Genomic DNA, 24,701 nt, shown 5'->3' on the forward strand with positions numbered 1-24,701 from the left:
CGATGGCAACGATTTCCCCCTTCGGGAGGGAAATTTCCCCGGCACGACAGCGCTGCCGAAGCTCTGGATTGGTTATGCTCAAGTTCCACCTCGTGGCGGCGGCGGCTCCTCCCGAAAGCTGCCTTATGTTTTTTCTAGGATGAAACCCTCCATATAGCAAAAGATGAGCGTCGGAGGGGCAACAGGGGGCCCACAAGCCACCCAGGCCCGGCCAGGGGGGTAGGCCGGGCTTGGCAGGCTTGTGGCGTCCTGGTGGTGCCCCTCTGGTACTTCTTCCGCCCAGTATTTTTCATAAAATCCAAAATAATTCCCCGTTGATTTTCACGGCTATTGGAGTTGCACAGAATATGTATCTCAAACTTGCTCCCTTTTCAGACCAGAATTCCAGCTGCCGGCATTCTCCCTCTTCATGTAAACCTTATAAAATAAGAGAGAAAAGGCATAAGTACTGTATCGTGAAGTGTAATAACAGCCCATAAAGCGATAAATATCAACATATAATCATGATGCAAAATGGACGTATCAACTCCCCTAAGCTTAGACCTCGCTTGTCCTCAAGCGGAAGCCGATATCAACAAATATGCCCACATGTTTGGAGATAGAGGTGTCGACAAAACAAAGTACGGACATGCAGGCATCATGATCATAATTAGAACAACAATAACATCATATAATCTCTTATGCTAAAGTGACAATTCCTTCACAATGTAAAGTATGGATCAAGAATCTTACTGAGAGTTAACAACCAATATCCTTTAATCATTGAAGCAATTGCAATTTATCATAACATCAGAAAGAGTCAAATAAGAGCTTGTAAAGCAAATCCACATACTCAATATCCTTTCGTCTTCTACAATTGCTAAAACTCACTGGTACACATGAGATCACAGTTTCAGTTGGACACAGAGAAAGATAGGGGCTTATAGTTTCGCCTCCCAACGACTTACCTCAAGGGTAATGTCAACAATAATAATTCAAGAGTACTTACTTCCAAGTTGACATATGAATATAGATCTTTCCCTAGCACATGACGTTAGCCAAGATAAAGGCGAAATAAGGAATTGGTGTCGATCACCATGACTATTTTAAGGACAAAAAGTAAAGGTACGAGATAGGCCCTTCGCAGAGGGAAGCATAGGTTGTCATGCACTTTTGAGGTTTGGATGTGTGACCTCTTAGTGTGGAGGAACGTCACTTTATATTGCCTCCTGTGATAAAGAACTTTATTATGCCATCTGTCGCTTTAATGTCTTCCTCATCACAGGTTCGTACAAAGCTTATTTTCCACACACTAATAGATCATACATATTTAGGGAGCAATTTTTATTGCTTGCACCAATGACAACTTACTTGAAGGATCTTCTTCAATCCATAGGTAGGTATGGTGGACTCTCATGGAAAAACTAGGTTGAAGGTTTATAGATGCACAAGTAGTATCTCTACTTAGTGCGGAAGTTTTGGCTGATATGAGGTGGAAGCAAGTGTCACATGCTAAGGGATCTCTAGTCATATAACATTGTTCGGAACCAAGCAAACATAATTCATTATGTTGTCTTCCTTGTCCAACATCTACTTCAAAGCATGTAATAGTTTAATGAGTGTTCACAATCACAGATGGAGCCCAAGATGATATATTTATATGTGAACCTCTCCTTCTTTATTACTTCCTATTAATTTTAATAATGACCAAGGTCTACGTTTGTCCACCCGCAACAAGTTTCAATCAACATTCTTCTTATATGTGAAGCCATCACTTCCCATAAGATCAATACATGATCTTTCATGCTTTTGTTCTTTTATCATTCTTTTCTTTAGATCATGGCATGAGGCAAGGCCCTTAACTAATGCACTCTTTATTATATGACTCACGAGCTCGATTACATCAGGGGTGACACAAAGCAAAACTCAAGCCTAGAACATACTAAGAGCTTTTATTCTACTAGAAAAAAATAAAAACAAAAAGGATCGAACTAAGAAAAAGGTAAAAGCAAAAGATGTGAAGGTCATACGATACCGGGGCAACTCCCCTAAGCTTGGCACAAGCCAAGGGGATTGCCCATCACGTGCTCAGTTGTCTTCCTTCGAAGGTGATGGTGGTGCAGTATTTCCAGAGGTCTTGAACTTGTTTAATTTTCTCTTGAGCACACAATTCTGCTCCTTCAGATCGTTAATTTCCTCTTCAAGCCTCAACACCCTTTGGCATAATTGTTTCTTACTCTCCTGCAAAAGACGAGAAGGGATAAACAAAATCTTAGGTTTCTTCCTTGAGTCGGGGAGGCTCGACTTCTTGAACTCCACATGTGTGTCTCCAGGTTGGGGTAGAGGAGCCTCCTCTTCATCGGAACTTGTTCCTTCCTTCCCCTTGGGATCATAATCTTCTTCCTCATCAGTGGTCCAACCATAAAGATCCAAGTTCCCATAGACCTTGGGGTTAGGAAGGTAATCGGCCACATAGCTCTCCCCCTATGAATCTTGAGAAGACATCTTGCCCTAAGTCTGCGGCAGAAACAGGCTCGAAACGAATACATAGGAGATTTGCGTGATACGAGGGTCAGACCTTTCGGGAGTATATATAATGAATTTTTCCCGACCAAAAGGAGTACTCTGAAAGAAAACGGAGTCCAGGAGGCACACGAGGTGCCCACAAGCCACCCAGGCCCGGCCATGGGGGTAGGCCGGGCTTGGCAGGCTTATCGCCTCCTCGTGCGCTTTCCACACTACTTTAAATTTTCTATTTCTTCAAAAATTCCAAAACAGAGAAAAATTCCTTCTAGAAAAGTTTTGGAGTCTGTTTACTTACCGAATCACATACCTCTTCGTTTTCGGAGTCTGAAACAGGGTGATAAATATCCCTGATGTACTCCTCCGGAGTTATGGTATTGATAATATTGCTTTCAACATTTATGGGAGTACCTCAGATATAGTGCTTGACTCTTTTCCCATTTACCACTCTCGGAAAATTACCTTTCGTGTTGTTGATCTTGATGGCACCTGAACGATATACTTCCTCAACAATGTAAGGACCTTCCCACTTGGAGAGAAGCTTGCCTGCAAAAAATCTTAAACAAGAATTATATAGCAAGACATAATCACCTACATTGAACTCACGTTTTTGTATCCTTTTATCATCCACCTCTTAACCTTTTCTTTGAACAACTTGGCATTTTCATATGCCTGAGTTCTCCATTCATCAAGCAAGCTAATATCAAATAACCTCTTCTCACCAGCAAGTTTGAAATCAAAGTTGAGCTCTTTGATTGCCCAATAAGCCTTATGCTCTAGCTCGAGAGGTAAATGACATGCTTTACCGTAAACATTTTGTATGGAGACATGCCCATGGGATTCTTATAGGAAGTTCTATAAGCCCACAGTGCATCATCGAGCTTCTTAGAGCAATTCTTTCTAGACCTATTGGCAGTCTTTTGCAGAATTAGTTTAATCTCTCTATTACTTAGCTCTACTTGACCACTGAACTGAGGGTGACAGGGAGACGCAATTCTATGGTTGACATCATACTTAGCAAGCGTTTTACGGAAAGCACCATGAATGAAATGTGAACCACCGTCGGTCATTAGATATCTAGGGACTCCAAATCTAGGGAAGATAACTTCTTTAAGCATCCTGATAGAGGTGTTGTGATCAACACTACTAGTTGGGATAGCTTCTACCCACTTAGTGACGTAATCAACAACAACTAGGATATGAGTATACCCGTTAGATTTTGGAAAAGGTCCCATATAATCAAATCCCCAAACATCAAATGGTTCAATGACAGGTGAATAATTCATAGGCATTTCCCGATGTTTACCGATATTACCTATTATTTGACATTCGTCACAAGACAAGACAAACTTATGGGCATCCTTGAATAGAGTGGGCCAATTGAAACCAGATTGCAATACCTTGTGGGAAGTTCTATCTCCCGCATGGTGTCCTCCGTAGACCTTAGAGTGACACTTCTGTAGGATCTGTCCCTGTTCATGTTCAGGTACACAACGTCTAATAACTCCATCTACTCCTTCCTTATAAAGGTGAGGATCATCCCAGAAGTAATGTCTCAAATTAAAGAATAATTTCTTCTTTTGCTGGTATGTGAAACTAGGTGGTATATATTTGGCAACGATATAATTTGCATAATCAGCATAGCACGGTGCACTAGGTGAAGTATTGATGACACTCAATTGCTCATCAGGGAAGCTACATAGCACGGTGCACTAGGTTGTGGGTCATCAAGAACATTCTCCAACCTAGACAAGTTATATGCTACTGGGGTTCTCAGCACCCTTCTTATCGACAACATGCAAATCAAATTCTTGTAGCAAGAGAACCCATCTGATAAGTCTAGGTTTAGCGTCTTTCTTTTCCATGAGGTACTTAATAGCAGCGTAATCAGTGTGAATAGTGACTTTGGAATCAACTATGTAAGATCTGAACTTTTGACATGCAAACACGCCTGCTAAAAATTCCTTTTCCGTAGTCGCATAGTTTCTTTGGACACTATCTAGAGTTTTACTAGCATAGTGAATACCATTCAACTTCTTATCAACTCTTTGTCCTAGGATAGCACCAACAGCATAATCACTAGCATCACACATGATTTCAAAAGGTAGGTTCCAATCAGGTGGTTGAACAATAGGTGCAGTTACCAAGGCCTTCTTAAGTATTTCGAAGGCTTCCTCACAATCATCGTTAAAAACAAAAGGAATATCCTTTTTGCAGGAGATTGGTAAGAGGCCCAGAAATCTTAGAGAAGTCTTTAATGAACCTTCTATAGAAACCAACATGACCAAGGAATTTTCTTATACCTTTGATATTTGTGGGGCATGGCATTTTCTCGATTGCATCAACCTTAGCCTTATCGACTTCAATACCTCTTTCAGAAATTTTATGTCCTAAGACGATGCCTTCATTAACCATAAAGTGGCACTTCTCCCAATTCAAGACGAGGTTGGTGTCTTTACATCTCTGCAAGACTCGATCAAGGTTGCTGAGGCAATCATCAAAAGAAGACCGTAAACGGAGAAGTCATCCATGAAAACCTCAACAATCTTTTCACAAAAGTCAGAGAATGTAGCCAACATACATCTTTGAAAGGTGGCAGGTGCGTTACATAAGCCAAAAGGCATACGTCTGTAAGCAAAGGTACCAAAAGGGCAGGTGAAAGTGGTTTTCTCCTGATCAGATTGTGCAACAGGTATTTGGGAGAAACCAGAATAACCATCTAGAAAGCAGAAGTGTGTGTGTTTAGACAGTCTTTATAGCATTTGATCGATAAAAGGCAAAGGGTAATGATCTTTCCTAGTGGCTTTATTCAATTTCATAAAATCGATCACCATCCTATAGCCAGTAATAACCCTCCGTGGGATCAATTCATCCTTATCATTAGGGGCAACGGTAATACCTCCCTTCTTAGGGACGCAATGCACCGGACTTACCCAATCACTATGAGCAACATGATAGATAATACCTGCTTCCAGGAGCTTTAGTATTTCTTTTCTTACTACCTCTTTCATCTTAGGATTTAATCTCCGTTGATGATCAGCAACTGGTTTGGAATCAGGATCGGTTTTAATTTTGTGTTGGCATAGGGTGGGACTAATGCCGTTAAGATCATCAAGAGTATATCCAATAGCAGCACGGTGCTTCCTCAGAGTTTTCAATAATTTCTTTTCTTCATGCTCTGAAAGGCGAGCACTAATAATAACATGAGATATCTCTTTTTCATTAAGATAGGCATACTTAAGAGTATCAGGTAACTATTTAAGCTCAAACACAGGATCACGCTTTGGTGGGGGTGGATCTCCAAGTAGGTCAACATGCAAATTATTCTTAAGGATTGGATGTTGTTCAAAGATAACTCTATCTATCTCATTTCTTTCATCCATATGCATATCATTCTAATGCTCAAGCAAGTATTGCTCTAAAGGATCAGTAGGAGGCACAACAATAGAAGCTAGAGCAATAATTTCATCCTTACTGGACAACTCTTTTTCATGAGGTTGTCTACCAAACTTGGAGAAATTGAACTCATGTGACACACCTTCAAAGCCAACAGTGGCTGTTTGCTTCTCATAGTCAATATGAGCATTGACAGTGTTGAGGAAAGGTCTGCCAAATATGATGGGACAAAAGCTATCTTGTGTGGTAGCAAGGACGAGAAAATCAGTAGGATACTTAGTTTTACCACACAAGACTTCAACATCTCTAACAATTCCCACAGGGCAGATAGTGTCTCTATTGGCAAGCTGAATAGTGACATCAATAGGTTCCATCTCAACAGGTGCAATCTCGTCTTTAATTTCATCATATAAGGATTGAGGTACTGCACTAACACTAGCACCCACGTCACATAAACCATGATAACAATGATCTCCTATCTTAACAGAAACAACAGGCGTGCCAACAACAACCTATGTTTTTCTTTAGCACGTGGTTTAGCAATTCTAGCAGCATCTTCACAGAAGTGAATATCATGGCCATCAACATTGTCGTACAGGAGATCTTTGATAATAGCAATGCTAGGTTCAACTCTAATTTTCTCAGGGGGTGTAGGTGTTCTAATGTAGCCCCTACGTATCACAGTTGAAGCTTTAGAATGATCCTTTATTTTAACTGGGAAAGGTGGTTTGTCAATGTAAGCACTAGGAAAAGTAGGATCTTTATAGGCAATGACTTTCTCTTCAACTGGATTGGGTTTAACTACATTGATTTCTAAGGGAGGATGATATTTAAACCACTTCTCTTTGGGGATGTCAATATGAGCAGAAAATGATTCACACAAAGAAGCTACTATCTCAGAGTCAAGTCCATACTTAGCGCTAAAATCACAAAAAGGTATTTGTTTCAACAAAGGGTTTAACGCAATCAAACTTGAAATTCATACCTGACTTCTTACCTTCATCAAGCTCCCAATCTTCAGAGCTGCGTTTAATTCTTTCCAATAAATTCCATCTTAAGTCTATATCTCTATTCATAAAAGAACCGGTACAAGAAGTGTCCAGCATGGTGCGATTATCATGAGAAAGCCGAGCATAGAAGTTCTGAATAATAATTTCTCTCGAGAGCTCATGGTTGGGGCATGAATATAACATTGACTTAATCCTCCCCCAAGCTTGAGCGATGCTTTCTCTGTCACGAGGCCAAAAATTATAAATATAATTCCGATCACGATGTACTAGATGCATAGGATAAAATTTTTGATGAAATTCCAATTTCAATCGGTTGTAGTTCCATGATCCAGTATCATCACATAGCCTATACCATGTCAATGCTTTATCCCTCAAAGATAATGGAAAGACCTTCTTCTTGACCTCATCCTTGGGCAAACCTGCAAGCTTAAATAGACCACAAACTTCATCTACATAGATTAGATGCAAGTCGGGATGTGATATTCCACCTCGTGAAAAAGGATTAGCCAACAGTTTCTCTAGCATACCCGGAGGAATTTCATAACAAATATTTTCAGTAGGTGCAGCAGGTTGAGGAGCAACTCCTTGTGCTTCCGTTCGAGGTGAAGATACCCCTAACAAGCTCCTCAAAGGATTACTTTCCATAGTGAGAAGTGACAATAAATTTCAGCACACTATATAAATGTTTCCTTACCAAATTCCACTTACCAAAGGCGCTTCACTCCCCGGCAACGACGCCAGAAAAGAGTCTTGATGACCCACAAGTGTAGGGGATCTATTGTAGTCCTTTCGATAAGTAAGAGTGTCGAATCCAACGAGGAGCAGAAAGATCTGACAAGTGGTTTTCAGCAAGGTATTCTCTGCAAGCACTGAAATTATCGGTAACAGATAGTTGTGTGAAAAGATGATTCGTAGAAAGTAGCAAGTAATAAGCAACAAAGGTACAACAAAGTGGCCCAATCCCTTTTGTAGCAAGGGACAAGCCTGGACAAACTCTTATAGGAGGTAAAGCGCTCCCGAGGACACATGGGAAATTCTGTCAAGCCAGTTTTCATCATGTTCATATGATTCGCGTTCGCTACTTTGATAGTTTGATATGTGGGTGGACCAACGCTTGGGTACTGCTCTTACATGGACAAGCATCCCACTTATGATTAACCCCTCTCGCAAGATTCACAACTACGAAAGAAGAACTAAGACAAAGTATAACCATAGCATTAAACTAGTGGATCCAAATCAGCCCCTTACGAAGCAACACATAAACTAGGGTTTAAGCTTCTGTCACTCTAGCAACCCATCATCTACTTACTACTTCCCAATGCCTTCCTCTAGGCCCAAATAATGGTGAAGTGTTATGTAGTCGACGTTCACATAACACCACTAGAGGAAAAACAACATACAACACATCAAAATATCGAACAAATACCAAATTCACATGACTACTTATAGCATGACTTATCCCATGTCCCCAGGAACAAAAGTAACTACTCACGAAGCATAATCATATTCATGACTAGATAGGTAATGAGTAGCATCAAAGATCTGAACATATAATCTTCCACTAAGTAATCCAACTATCATAAACTACAAAGAGTAGTTAACACTACTAGCAACCTTACAAGTACCAATCGGAGTCGCGAGACGGAGATTGGTTACAAGAGATGAACTAGGGTTTGGAGGGGAGATGGTGCTGATGAAGATGTTGATGGTGACGAGTCCCCTCCGATGAGAGGAGTGTTGGTGATGACGATGGTGACGTTTTCCCCCTTTGGGAGGGAAATTTTCCCGGCAGGACAGCCCTGCCGGAGCTCTAGATTGGTTCTGTTCAAGTTCTGCCTCGTGGCGGCGGCGGCTCCTCCCGAAAGCTTCCTTATGAATTTTTTGGGACGAAACCCTCCATATAGCAAAAGATGAGCGCCGGAGGGGTAACAGGGGGCCCACAAGCCACCGAGGACCGGCCAGGGGGTAGGCTGGGCCTGGCACGCTTGTGGCCTCCTGGTGGCGCCCCTTGATACGTCCATTTTGCATCATGATTTCGTGTTGATATTTATTGCTTTTTGGGCTGTTATTTCACTCCACGGTACAATACTTATGCCTTTTCTCTCTTATTTTGCAAGGTTTACATGAAGAGGGAGAATGCCGGCAGCTGGAATTTTAACCTGAAAAAGGAGCAAGTTTGAGATGCCTATTCTGCGCAACTGCAAAAGCCGTGAAAATCAACGTGGAATTTTTTGGGAATATATAAAAAATATTGGGCGAAATAAGTACCAGAGGGGCGCCACCTGGAGGCCACAAGCCTGCCAGCCCCGGCCTACCCCCCTGGCCGGGGCTGGGGGGCTTGTGGGCCCCCTGTTGCCCCTCCGGCGCTCATCTTTGGCTATATGAAGGGTTTCGTCCATAAAAAAAGAATTAGAAAGGAGCTTTTTCGTGGATTCGCCGCCGCCACGAGGCGGAACTTGAGCAGAACCAATCTAGAGCTCCTGCAGGACGATCCTGCCGGGGAAACTTCCCTCCCGAAGGGGGAAATCGTCGCCATCGTCATCACCAACACTCCTCTCATCGGAGGGGACTCGTCACCATCAACATCTTCATCAGCACCATCTCATCTCCAAACCCTAGTTCAACACTTGTAAGCAATCTCCGTCTCACGACTCCAATTGGTACTTGTAAGGTTGCTAGTAGTGTTAATTAGTCTTTGTAGTTGATGCTAGTTGGATTACTCGGTGGAAGAGTTTATATTCAGATCCTTGATTCTACTCATTACCTCTCTGGTCATGAATATGATTATGCTTTGTGAGTAGTTACTTTTGTTCCTGAGGACATAGGATAAGTTATGCTAATAGTAGTCATGTGAATTTAGTATTCGTTCGATATTTTGATGTGTTGTATGTTGTTTTTCCTCTAGTGGTGTTATGCGAACGTCGACTACATAAAACTTCACCATTATTTGGGCCTAGAGGAAGGCATTGGGAAGTAGTAAATAGATGATGGGTTGCTAGAGTGACAAAAGCTTAAACCCTAGTTTATGCGTTGCTTCGTAAGGGGCTGATTTGGATCCACTAGTTTAATGCTATGGTTAGACTTTGTCTTAATTCTTCTTTCATAGTTGCGGATGCTTGCGAGAGGGGTTAATCATAAGTGGGATGCTTGTCCAAGTAAGGGCAGTACCCAAGCGCCCGTCCACCCACATATTAAACTATCATAGTAACGAACCCGAATCATATGAACACGATGAAAACTAGCATGACACAAATTCCCGTGTGTCCTCGGGAGCGTTTGTCCTCCTATAAGACTTTGTCCAGGCTTGTCCCTTGCTACAAAAGGGATTGGGCCACCTTGCTGCATCGTTTCTACTTTTGTTACTTGTTGCTTGCTACGAATCATCTCACCATACAATCACTTGTTACCGACAATTTCAGTGCTTGCAGATTTTACCTTGCTGAAAACCACTTGTGAGATCCTTCTGCTCCTCGTTGGGTTCGACACACTTACTTATCGAAAGGACTATGATTGATCCCCTATACTTGTGGATCATAAAGACTCTTTTCTGGCGCCGTTGCCGGGGAGTGAAGCGCCTTTGGTAAGTGGAACTTGGTAAGGAAACATTCATATAGTGTGCTGAAATTTATTGTCACTTGTCACTATGGATACTAATCCTTTGAGGGGCTTGTTCGGGGTATCTTCACCTCGAACGGAAGCACAAAGAGTTGCTCCTGAACCTGCTGCACCTACTGAAAATATTTGCTTTGAATTTCCTTCGGGTATGCTTGAGAAACCGCTCGCTAATCCTTTTACTGGAGATGGAACATCACATCCAGACTTGCATCTAATCTATGTAGATGAAGTTTGTAGTTTATTTAAGCTTGCAGGTTTGCCTGAGGATGAGGTCAAGAAGAAGGTATTTCCTTTATCTTTGAAGGATAAGGCGTTGACATGGTATAGGCTATGTGATGATACTGGATCATGTGACTACAATCGGTTGAAATTGGAATTTCATCAAAAGTTTTATCCTATGCATTTAGTACATCGTGATCGGAATTATATTTATAATTTTAGGCCTCGTGACAGAGAAAGCATCGCTCAAGCTTGGGGGAGGCTTAAATCAATGCTATATTCATGCCCCAATCATGATCTCTCGAGAGAAATTATGATTCAGAACTTCTATGCTCGGCTTTCTCATGATGATCGCACCATGCTTGATACTTCTTGTACCGATTCTTTTATGAAGAGATATATTGACTTCAAATGGAATTTATTGGAGAGAATTAAACGCAACTCTGAAGATTGGGAGCTTGAAGAAGGTAAGGATTCAGGTATGAATTTCCAGTTTGATTGCGTTAAATCCTTTGTTGAAACAAATAATTTTTGTGACTGTAGCTTCATTGTGTGAATCATTTGCTGCCCATGTTGATATCCCCAAAGAGAAGTGGTTTAAATATCATCCTCCTTTAGAAGAAAATGTAGTTAGACCCAATCCAGTTGAAGAGAGAGTCATTGCCTATAATGATCCTGTTGTCCCCAGTGCTTACATTGAGAAACCACCTTTCCCTGTTAGGATAAAGGATCATTTTAAAGCTTCAATGGTGATACGTAGAGGCTACATTAGAACACCTACACCGCCTGAGCAAATTAGAGTTGAACGTAGCATTGCTATGATGAAATATCTTTTGTCCGACGATGTTGAGGGACATAATATTCACTTCTGTGAAGATGCTGCTAGAATTGCTAAACCTCACGCTAGAGACAAACATAGGCCTGTTGTTGACACACCTGTTGTTTCTGTTAAGATAGGAGACCATTGTTATCATGGTTTATGTGACGTGGGTGCTAGTGTTAGTGCAATACCTCAATCCTTATATGATGAAATCAAAGACAACATTGCACCTATTGAGATAGAACCTATTGATGTCACTATTCAGCTTGCCAATAGAGATACTATCTGCCCTGTGGGAATTGTTAGGGACGTTGAAGTCTTGTGTGGTAAAACGAAGTATCCTGCTGATTTTGTCCCATCATATTTGGCAGACCTTTTCTCAATACCGTCAATGCTCATATTGATTGTGAGAAGCAAACCGTCACTTTTGGCTTTGAAGGTGTGTCACATGAGTTCAATTTCTCCAAGTTTGGTAGACAACCTCATGAAAAAGAGTTGCCTAGTAAGGATGAAACTATTGCCTTAGCTTCTATTGCCGTGCCTCCTGCTGATCCCTTAGAGCAATACTTGCTTGAGCATGAAAATGATATGCATATGGATGAAATGGATGAGATAGATAGAGTTGTCTTAGAACAATATCCTATCCTTAAGAATAATCTGCCTGTTGAACTGCTTGGGGATCCACCCCCACCAAAGGGTGATCCTGTATTCGAGCTTAAACAGTTGCCTGATACTCTTAGGTATGCTTATCTTGATGAAAAAGAGATATATCCTGTCATAATTAGTGCTAGCCTCTCAGAGTATTAAGAAAAGAAGTTACTAAAAACTCTCAGGAAGCACCGTGCTGCTATTGGATATACTATTGATGATCTTAAGGGCATTAGTCCCACTCTATGCTAGCACAAGATTAAAACTGATCCTGATTTCAAACCAGTTGCTGATATCAAAGGATATTGAATCCTAAGATGAAAGAAGTAGTGAGAAAAGAAATACTAAAGCTCCTGAAGGCAGGTATTATTTATCCTATTGCTCATAGCGATTGGGTGAGCTGCCCTTTCCATACCTTTGCTTATAGACGTATGCCTTTTGGCTTATGTAATGCACCTGCCACTTTTCAAAGATGTATGATGGCTATATTCTCTGACTTTTGTGAAAAGATTGTTGAGGTTTTCATGGATGACTTCTCCGTTTACGGGTCTTCTTTTGATGATTGCCTCAACAACCTCGATCGAGTCTTGCAGAGATGTAAAGACACCAATATTGTCTTGAATTGGGAGAAGTGCCACTTTATGGTTAATGAAGGCATCGTCTTAGGACATAAAATTTCTAAAAGAGGTATTGAAGTCGATAAGGCTAAGGTTGATGCAATCGAGAAAATGCCATACCCCACAGATATCAAAGGTATAAGAAGTTTCCTTGGTCATGTTGGTTTCTATAGAAGGTTCATTAAAGACTTCTCTAAGATTTCTAGGCCTCTTACCAATCTCTTGCAAAAGGATATTCCTTTTGTTTTCAACGATGATTGTGAGGAAGCCTTTGAAATACTTAAGAGGGCTTTGATAACTGCACCTATTGTTCAACCACCTGATTGGAACTTACCCTTTGAAATCATGTGTGACGCTAGTGATTACGCTGTTGGTGCTGTTCTAGGGCAAAGAGTTGATAATAAGTTGAATGTTATTCACTACGCTAGTAAAACTCTAGACAGTGCCCAAAGAAACTATGCTACTACGGAAAATGAATTTTTAGCAGTCGTGTTTGCATGTGAAATGTTTAGGTCTTACATAGTTGATTCCAAAGTCACTATTCACACTGATCATGCTTCTATTAAGTACCTCATGGAGAAGAAATACGCTAAACCTAGACTTATCACATGGGTTCTCTTGCTACTAGAATTTGATTTGCACGTTGTCGATAGGAAGGGTGCTGATAACCCAGTAGCAGATAACTTGTCTAGGTTGAAGAACGTTCTTGATGACCCACAACCTATTGATGCTAGCTTTCCCGATGAGCAATTGAATTTCATCAATGCTTCATGTAGTGCACCGTGGTATGCTGATTACGCAAACTATATTGTTGGCAAATATATACCACCTAGTTTCACATATCAGCAAAAGAAGAAATTCTTCTTTGACTTGAGACATTACTTTTGGGATGATCCTCACCTTTATAAGGAAGGAGTAGATGGTGTTATTAGACGTTGTATACCTGAACATGAACAGGGACAGATCCTACAGAAGTGTCACTCCGAGGCCTACGGAGGACACCATGCGGGAGATAGAACTACACACAAGGTATTGCAATCAGGTTTCTATTGGCCCACTCTCTTCAAGGATGCCCGTAAGTTTGTCTTGTCTTGTGACGAATGTCAAAGAATAGGTAATATTAGCAAACGTGAGGAAATGCCTATGAACTATTCACTTGTCATTGAACCATTTGATGTTTGGGGCTTTGATTATATGGGACCTTTTCCAAAATCCAACGGGTATACTCATATCCTAGTTGTTGTTGATTATGTCACTAAGTGGGTAGAAGCTATCCCCACTAGTAGTGTTGATCACAACACCTCTATCAGGATGCTTAAGGAAGTTATCTTCCCTAGATTTGGAGTCCCTAGATATCTAATGACCGACGGTGGTTCACATTTCATTCATGGTGCTTTTTGTAAAACGCTTGCTAAGTACGATGTCAACCATAGAATTGCGTCTCCCTATCACCCTCAGTCCAGTGGTCAAGTAGAGCTAAGCAATAGAGAGATTAAACTGATTCTGCAAAAGACTGTCAACATGTCTAGAAAGAATTGGTCTAAGAAGCTCGATGATGCACTGTGGGCTTATAGAACTGCCTATAAGAATCCCATGGGCATGTCTCCGTACAAAATGGTGTACGGTAAAGCATGTCACCTACCTCTTGAGCTAGAGCATAAAACTTATTGGGCAATCAAAGAGCTTAACTTTGATTTCAAACTTGGTGGTGAGAAGAGGTTATTTGACATTAGCTCGCTTGATGAATGGAGAACTCAGGCATACGAAAATGCCAAGTTATTCAAGGAAAAGGTTAAGAGGTGGCATGATAAGAGGATACAAAAGCGTGAGTTCAATGTAGGTGATTATGTCTTGCTATACAATTCTCGTTTAAGATTTTTTGCAGGCAAGCTTCTCTCTAAATGGGAAGGTCCCTATATTGTTGAGGAAGTATATCGTTCCGGCGCTATCAAGATCAACAACACGGAAGGTATTTGTCCGAGAGTGGTAAATGGGCAGAGAATCAAGCATTACATCTCAGGTACTCCCATAAATGTTGAGAGCAACATTATCAATAACATAACTCCGGAGGAGTACATAAGGGATATTTATCAGCCTGTTTCAGACTCCGAAAACAAGGAGGTATGTGATTCGGTAAGTAAACCGACTCCAAAACTTTTCCCGTAGCAATTTTCCTCCGTTTTGGAATATTTGAAAAAATAGAAAAATTTAAAGAAGTACGGAAAGTGCCCGAGGAGGCGACAAGCCTCCTATCCCCGGCCTACCCCCCTGGCCGGGGCTGGAGGGCTTGTGGCCACCTCGTGCGCCTCCCGGACTCTGTTTACGTGCGGAGTACTCCTTCTCGTCTGGAAAAAATCATTATATATTCTCCCGAAAGGTCTGACCTCTGTATCACGCAAATTCCCTCTGTTTTCGTTTCGAGCTTGTTTTCTGATGCAGATTTAGAGCAAGATGTCGTCTCAGGAATCTGTGGGGGAGAACAATCTCCCTCGAGCCTATGGAGAAGTATATGCTGATCTGAAAAGGATGGAAGTCATGGAGGCCAAGGAAAGGCTTCCTAAAGAAACTAAGGGCAAATCTAAGGAGAAGAGTCATGCATGGGACGAAGTGCAATCTGTGCTCAACAAGGAAGAAGTTGAAGAAGTGGATTTCCTCCAACCCTACATCCACCTACTGTCTCCATCCTTGATTGAACTTTTGAGGTTCTGTGAAACAACTCGTGCTCGGAATACTTATCTCACTCGTGAAGTTGTTTTGCTGGAGAAACATATCACAGATCTCCAAGGTATAAATCAAAGATTAATGGCCTTCTTGGAATCAAAGATTGGAACAACTCCACCACCATCACCTCCAAAGGAAGACAACTAAGAATGGGTATGGGCAATCCCCTTGGCTTGTGCCAAGCTTGGGGGAGTTGCCCCGGTATCGTATCACCATCATATCTTTTTCCTTTACCTTTGTTTTAGTTTGTTCCTTTTCAGTTTTCTCTTTCTCTATTAGAATAAAGGTCTTAGTGTTTTAGTCTTGAGTTTTTCTTTGTGTCACCCCTGATGTATTCGAGCTCGTGAGCCATATAATAAAGAGTATCTTAGTTGAAGGGCTTTGCTTCTTGCCTTGATCAAAAGATTGAGGAAAGAACAAAAGCATGAGAGATCATATAGTCATATTATGGGAACTGATGGCTTCACATATAAAAAGGATGATGATTGAAACTTGTTGAGGGTAGACAAACGTAGACCTTGGTCATTGTTGCAATTAATAGGAAGTGATAAAGAAGGAGAGGTTCACCTATAAATATATCATTCTTGACACCATCTATAATTGTGAACACTCACTAAACTATTACATGCCTAGAAGTAGATGTTGGACAAGGAAGACAACATAATGAATTGTGTTTGCTTGGTTCCGAACAATGTTATATGATTAGAGATCCCTTAGCATGTGACAATTGCTTCCACCTCATATCAGCCAAAACTCCCGTACCAAGTAGAGATACTACTTGTGCATCCATAAACCTTCAACCCAGCTTTGCCATGAGTGTCCACAATACCTACCTATGGATTGAATAAGATCCCTCAAGTAAGTTGTCATCGGTTCAAGTAATAAAAATTGCTCCCTAATATGTATGATCTATTAGTGTGTAAGCTTTGTACGAACCTGTGATGAGGAAGACATAAAAGCGACAGACTGCATAATAAAGTTCTTTATCACAGGAGGCAATATAAAGTGACGTTCCTCCGCACTAAGAGGACACGCATCCAAACCTCAAAAGCGCATGACAACCTCTGCTTCCCTCTGCGAAGGGCCTATCTTGTACCTTTACTTTTTGCCCTTGAAAGAGTCACGGTGATCTTCACCAATTCCTTGTTTCGCCTTTATCTTGGCTAACGTCACATGCTAGGGAGAGATCTATATTGATATGCCAACTTGGAGGTAAGTATTCATGAATTATTATTGTTGACATTACCCTTGAGGTAAACAGTTGGGAGGCAAAACTATAAGCCCCTATCTTTCTCTATGTCCAGCTGAAACTTTGATCTCATGAGTACCACGTGAGTAGTAGCAATTGTAGAGAATGAGAAGATGATTGAGTATGTGGATTTGCTTTACAAGCTCTTATTTGACTCTCTTTGATGTTGTGATAAATTGCAATTGCTTCCATGACTAAAGGCTATCGATTGTTACTTCTTGGTAAGGTTCTTGATTCATGCTTTACCTTGTGAAGAATTCGTCACTTTAGCATGAGAGATTATATGTTGGTATTGCTGTTCTAAATCTTGATCATGACGCTTGCATGTTCGTATCTTGTTTTGTCGACACCTCTCTCCCTAAACATGTGGTCATGTTTATTGAGCTAGGCTTTCTCTTGAGGACAAGCGAGGTCTAAGCTTGGAGGAGTTGATACGTCCATTTTGCATCATGCTTTCGTGTTGATATTTATTGCTTTCTGGGCTGTTATTTCACTTCACGGTACAATACTTATGCCTTTTCTCTCTTATTTTGCAAGGTTTACATGAAGAGGGAGAATGCCGGCAGCTAGAATTTTGGCCTGAAAAAGGAGCAAGTTTGAGATGCCTATTCTGAGCAACTCCAGAAGCCGTGAAAATCAACGTGGATTTTTTTGGGAATATATAAAAATACTGGGCGAAAGAAGTACCAGAGGGGCGCCACCTGGAGGCACAAGCCTGCCAGCCCCGGCCTACCCCCTGGCCGGGCCTGGGGGCTTGTGGGCCCCCTGCTGCCCCTCCGGCACTCATCTCTGGCTATATGAAGGGTTTCGTCTAGAAAAAATTCAGAAGGGAGCTTTTTCGTGGATTCGCCGCCGCCACAAGGCGGAACTTGAGCAGGACCAATCTAGAGATCCAGCAGGACGATCCTGCCGGGGAAACTTCCCTCCCGGAGGGGGAAATCATCGCCATCGTCATCACTAACACTCCTCTCATCGGAGGGGACTCGTCACCATCAACATCTTCATCAGAACCATCTCATCTCCAAACCCTAGTTCATCACTTGTAACCAATCTTCGTCTCACGACTCCGATTGGTACTTGTAAGGTTGCTAGTAGTGATAATTACTCTTTGTAGTTGATGCTAGTTGGATTACTTGGTGGAAGAGTTTATGTTCAGATCCTTGATGCTACTCATTACCTCTCTGGTCATGAATATGATTATTCTTTGTGAGTAGTTACTTTTGTTCCTGAGGACTGGTACGTCTCCATCGTATCTACTTTTCCAAACTCTTTTGCCCTTGTTTTGGACTCTAATTTGCATGATTTGAATGGAACTAACCTGGACTGGCGCTGTTTTCAGCAGAATTGCCTTGGTGTTATTTTTGTGCAGAAATCAAAGTTCTCCAAACGTCCTGAAAATTTACGGGGAGCAGTTTTGGAAAACATGAAAAATATCTGCGCCAAGTTCCACCTGAGGGGGTGGGCCAGTGGGCCACAAGCCCTGGCTCCGCCACCACCCACTAGTGGCGATGGGCAGGCTTGTGGGGCCCACACGGCTCTGCCACCCCCAACCTCAGGTCTATAAGTTCACTTTCGTCCCAGAAAAACTAAAAAGAGAAGTTTTCGTCGCGTTTGCGATACGGAGGCGCCGCACCACCTGTTCTTCATCTGGAGGGCAGATGTGGAGTCCGTCTTGGGCTCCGGAGAGGGCAAATTGTCACCATCGTCATCATCAACCTTCTTCCCTCTCCAATTCCATGAAGCTCTTCGTCGTTCGTGAGTAATCTATTCGTAGGCTCGCTGGGCGGTGATGAGTAGGATGAGATCTATCATGTATTCGAGTTAGTTTTGAAGGGGATTGATCCCTAGTATCCACTATGTTCTGAGATTGATATTTCTACTACTTTGCCATGCTTAATGCTTGTCACTAGGGCTTGAGTGTCATGATTTCAGATCTGAAATTATTATGTTGTCACCAATATATGTGTGTTTTAGATCCGATCTTGCAAGTTGTAGTTACCTACTATGTGTTATGATCCGGCAACCCCGGAGTGACAATACCCGGAACCACTCCTGGTGATGACCATAGTTTGAGGAGTTCATGTGTTCACCAAGTGCTAATGCGTTGGTCCGGTTCTTTATTAAAAGGAGAACCTCAATATCCCGTAGTTTCCTTTTGGACAACGCTGCCACGGGAGCGATGGACAATAGATGTCATGCAAGTTCTTTTCCCTAAGCACGTATGACGACACATGGAATGCATGCCTACATCACATTGAAGAACGGGAGCTAGCCACATATCTCTCTGTGTTATAACTGTTCCATGATGAATATCATCCAAACAAATCACCGACCCATTGCCTACGAGTTTGTCCTACTGCTGCTGTTACTACTGTTGCTACTGCTGTTACTTGTTTTGCTCTGCTGCTACTGTTGCTACTACTGTTGCTTGCTAGTGTTGCTACTTGTTACTGCTGTCACTACTGATGTTCCTTGCCGCTGCTATTGCTCGTTACACTGCTGCTACCTGCTACAATCTTGAGTCGCTGTACGTTGACAGGAACTGACAACTTCCGTCAACACGGCAACTTGGCGCCATTGATACGACAGTTAGGAATAGTCTGCCGTCAACAGATCGTTTCTCACACCGTTGTTATCATATTACTTTGCTACTAATACTTTGCTTGCAGATACTAATCTTTCAGGTGTGGTTGAATCTAACATATTCAACTGCTAATACTTGAGAATATCCTCTCACCTCCTATAGGAGTACCAACAAATTTGGGTCGAATACTCTACCCTCGAAAACTGCTACGATCCCACGCGCTGGTGGGCGTCAACAACATTCTTCTAGTTTCGGTTGCCGAGGATTGCAATCATCATTCTTCTGGTGCCGTTGCATTGGGAAGAACAGCTGACATCAAGCATTTTTCTGGCACCGTTGCTGGGGAGGTATTGCTATATTCTCTGAGTCACTTGGGATTTATATCTGCTGATCACTATGAAGAATCTGAAGGATACGGAGACCAAAGTCTTGCCCTCAACTACGAGGGAAGGTAAGGAATTGCCATCTAGCTCTGCACTTGATTCACCTTCAGTTATGAGTAAGTTTGCGACATCACCTCCTGCTAGAATCTTCATATGTCGCCTATGCTTGATGATGCTTATGATGCTACTGCTAGAGATGCTATGCTTGATACTATGTGTGATGATACTATGCTTGATACTATGCTTGATGCTATGCTTGATACTGCTAGAGATGCTATGCTTGATACTGCTTTGCCTGATGATGCTAGAGACACTACTTTGCCTGATGTTCCGCTGGGGGGGTTCCTTGATGCTCATATTGCTAGATTTACTGCCAATGCTCGTGATGCTTCTGATACTCACGATACTATTGAGATAGAACCTGCTTTTGCTCCTGCTAGATCTAGCTCTCCTAGATATGAATTGCCTGATATACCTGAGGGTTACGTTATGGAGGGAGAGATAGCTGAGGATTTTCTTGCGTGTAAGGATGCCTATGACGCTGAGAAATTACTTGCCAAGTGGAAGGAAAAATCTCGGGAAGCTAAGATGAAATATGACCCAAAGTTTGCCACTTCGCCTATCTTTATCACCGATAAGGATTATGAATTCTCTGTCGATCCTGAGATAATCTCTCTAGTCGAATCTTATCCTTTTCACGGTTATGAGTCTGAGACGGTCATAGCCCATCTTGCCAAACTACACGATATAGCCACCATTTTCACCAATGAGGAGAAGATCCGCCACTACTATGTCCTTAAGCTATTTCCTTTCTCTCTAAAGGATGATGCTAAAGTCTGGTTCACCTCTCTTGCTCCTGGATGTGTGAGTAGTCCCCAGGAGATGGTCTATTACTTCTGTGAGAAATATTTCCCTGCCCATAAGAAGCAAGTTGCCTTGCAGGAAATATACAACTTTGCTTAACTCCAAGAAGAGAGTCTTCCACAAGCTTGGGGGAGGCTCGTCCAGCGACAGAATGCTTTGCCTGATCACCCTCTTAAGAAGAACAAGATACTTGATATCCTCTATAACGGACTTACCGATGCCTCTAGAGACCACCTAGATAGTTGTGCCGGTTATGTTTTTAGGGAACGAACTGTAGAACAACCTGAGACTCTACTGAATAACATCTTGATCAACGATAATGCTTGGACTATTCCCGAACCACCTCCTAAGACAACTCCGAAAAAAAGAGGTATTCTATTCCTCAGTCCCGAAAATATGCAAGAAGCCAAGAAATCTATGCAAGAGAAAGGCATTAGATCTGAAGATGTCAAAAATCTACCACCTATCGAAGAGATCCATGGTCTCGATAACCCGATATAGGTAGTAGAAGTGAATTCTCTGCGTAGGTTTGATGAGAGTGATATTCCTTTTGATAAACCTGCTAGCCTATGCTTTGATGAATTTGACAACTTTGTTGCCGAACAATAGAGTTTCAATGACTATGTTAGCAGACATTTGGAACAAAGTACTCGTATGCTTAGCCACTTAAGTACTTGTGTAGACAGAAATGTCAACGATCTGAAGCTTCTGAGTAAACATGCCTCTATGATTACTACTCAGGTAGAACAAGTACTTAAAGCTCAGAATGACCTGCTCAATAAATTAAATGACAACTCTGTCAAAGTCCTTAATAGAGGAGGCAAAATGACTCAGGAACCTTTGTATCCTGAAGGTCATCGTAAGATAATTGATCAAGATTCTCAAGGTATCAATGCTGATACACCCAGTCATCCTAAGGAGAGGAAGAAGGATGATAGAAACCTACACGCCAGTTCACCAAATACTGTCACACCTGAAGAACCTAATGATATTTCTGCGTCTGATGCAGAATCACAATCTAGTGATGAACATGAACCTGGTGACAGTATGGACAATGATGTTCATAATAATGCTCAACCTAGCAATGATGAGGATGTGGAGATTGAACCTACGGTTAATCCTGATAACCCACAACCTAAGAAATATGACAAGAATGACTTCACTGCTAGGAAGCATGGTAAAGAAAGGGAGCCATGGGTTCAGAAACCTATGCCCTTTCCTCCTAAGCCATCCAAGAAAAAGGATGATGAGGATTTTGAGCGCTTTGTTGAGATGATAAGACCTATCTTTCTGCAGATGCGGTTAACTGATATGCTCAAGATGTCTCCGTATGCCAAGTACATGAAAGATATCGTGACTAATAAACGGAAGATACCAGATCTTGAGATCTCCACCATGCTTGCCAACTACACTTTCAAAGGTGGAACTCCTAAGAAACTTGGTGACCCCGGAGTGCCCACTATACCTTGCTCCATTAAAGGAAACTACGTAAGAACTGCCTTATGTGACCTTGGAGTCAGTGTTAGTGTTATGCCACTCTCTCTTTATCGTAGACTTGAATTGGATAAATTGACACCCACTGAAATTTGTCTGCAAATGGCCGAGAAATCAACTGCTTTCCCTATCGGCATTTGCGAGGATGTGCGTGTTGTGGTTGCTAACACCACTATCTTAACAGACTTTGTTATCTTGGATATTCCCGAGGACGATGCCATGGCTGTCATCCTCGGAAGACCCCTTTTAAACACTGCAGGGGCTGCTATAGATTGCAACAAAGGCAATGTCACTTTCCATGTCAACGGTAATGAGCACACAGTGCACTTTCCGAAGAAATGATATCAAGTACATTGCATCAATGCTATCGAAAAGACTTCATCAATTCTTATTGGGAGCTTTGAATGCCCTATTCCTCGTGTCAAGATGAAGTATGATTTGCTCGTTGGGGAGATACATATCCCCATTGAGGTGACTTAGTGACTATTCGAAAATTCTCCGTTCTCTCTTGAGATTCGAGAAAGTTTTGTCATAAGGATTTGATCAACCCCATTGACGGATTTCTTTCGATGACCATGAAATGGATGAATCAAAGAGTCACATACCTCTGTTTTAAGCTTTAATTTTCTGTTTCTTAGAAGAAAAATGATAGAATTAGTTTAGTTTTTCCCTGTTTTCTGTTGTAGCGTCCCGGAGAAAAATACCTCGAAAATAGAAGTTCTCCGATGGTCTTGAAAATTTAGTATGATTTTTTTTGGAATTTTTGAAAATTACTGGGCCTGAGAGCTGGCCTGGGGGCCAGACCAGTGGGCTACAAGCCCTGCCACCGCCACCTACCCCCCTAGTGGGAGAGTGCAAGCTTGTGGGGGCCACAGGCACCCCCTCCACTCATTCTAGCTCCTAGCCTCTTCTGCCACCTCCAGAAAAAATTGTTTCGCAGCTCAAACCCGTGTTCTTGCTCATTTGGCTGTGATTTTCGATCTCCTTGCTCAAAGCACCATTCTGTGAACCGTTTTGGGGAAATTACTCCTTGGTAAGTGACTCCTCCATTGGTCCAATTAGTTTTTTCTCTAGTGCTTTATCCTTCGCATATTCTTGCTACCTTGGTGACCTTGTTCTTGAGCTAGAAATGTTAATTTTAGCTGGTTCCAAGTAGTTTTAGCGTGTGATACTGTCTCTAGGCACTAGTAGGAGTAGTTGCTACAAGGTGTGGTGGGTCTTCATTCACTTTTCTCTTGAACTTCAAAGATTTCAGCAAAAGGAAATTATGTTGAGGAGGAAGTTTCATGGTGGTTCCTCAAGTAAGAAGGGTCCTCATCTTTCTTTTCGGGAGCCCAAACCTTTTCAACTAAGGGACGCACCGGTACAACCATGTGAATGGCCTTCCAATGGGTTCATGATCGAAGCAGGTTTCAAGGATGAGTTTGATACACTTGTCTGCAATGCCGGGTTAGAAGAATTCCTCTCAGATACATGTGAACAGCATGCTATGCCCACTGCCTCTTTTGTGCATAGATTTAAATTTTCAATTGGCCGTGACTCATCCATACTGTTTGATCTGTTCGATAAATCCTATACCGTGGATTTGGAGGATTTCAATAGGATTTGCAAGATACCCGATGGGGGTAGTATTAATGATCCTTCCATGTCTTCGGTCAGAGACTTTGTCTCCAGTATAACTGTTGGAGAAACCAGAGATATCACGCAGGACACCATAGGAAGCATCCATTTCCCTGCCTTGCACTACCTTGCCCTCTTCATAGGTAGGTGCATTAACGGCAAGGGTGCACATTGTCACCTATGCGCTTCCGACCTTAGTATCCTTAAGAGCGCAATAACAGGTGACAAGAGCTTCAATATGGGAGCTATAATAGCAAGGAGGCTGAATAAAAATGCTAGTGAGGGGGATTTCTTTGGTGGAGTTTATGCTACACGCTTAGCAAATTTTCTTGGGATTTCCATCCGTCTAGAAGACCCTCCTCTCCGTACAGCCTACCTTGATCGTGTCGCTCTAACACACTACCAGTTCCTTGAGAGAGACCATGGATCCTTCCTATATCGCTTGATATTTAACCGGCAGCGTGTTTTCCATATTACCCTTCCTACTCCTGCTTTCTTTGACTTTCAGGTAAAACAGAGATACTACATAACCATAGGAGAGGCACAGGAGTATGAGAGGGAGGCGACGGCTGCTCGACTTCGTGAGGCAGCTATTCAGGCAGTGGCTGCAGCACTCCCGTATAACACCCATTATGACTTTGGGTTTCGCCAGGAACATCCATGGGAGTAGACCAAGCTAGGCCAAAAGCCTAAGCTTGGGGGAGTACGTGTTCTCACCGACTTTACATTCATGCTTATGCTTTCACTTTATTAGCCGGTGTTTACACTTTGCCACTTTATTATCCATGCTAGTTTATTTTCGTTTTCTTGTTTTCATGTTTTGTGTCCTTTTGAGAAAACCCAAAAAGATTTTTCTTTCTTCTTTTGCTTGTTGGGAGCTTCCCCGTGTAAATAGTTTTCTTTTTCTTTGTGTCAAGGTAGAATATATTGGTTACAATGCTTAGTGGTTCTTATATGCT

Source organism: Hordeum vulgare, chromosome 3H (genome assembly GCF_904849725.1).
Source record: "Hordeum vulgare subsp. vulgare chromosome 3H, MorexV3_pseudomolecules_assembly, whole genome shotgun sequence".
In the NCBI taxonomy this organism is placed as follows: Eukaryota; Viridiplantae; Streptophyta; class Magnoliopsida; order Poales; family Poaceae; genus Hordeum; species Hordeum vulgare.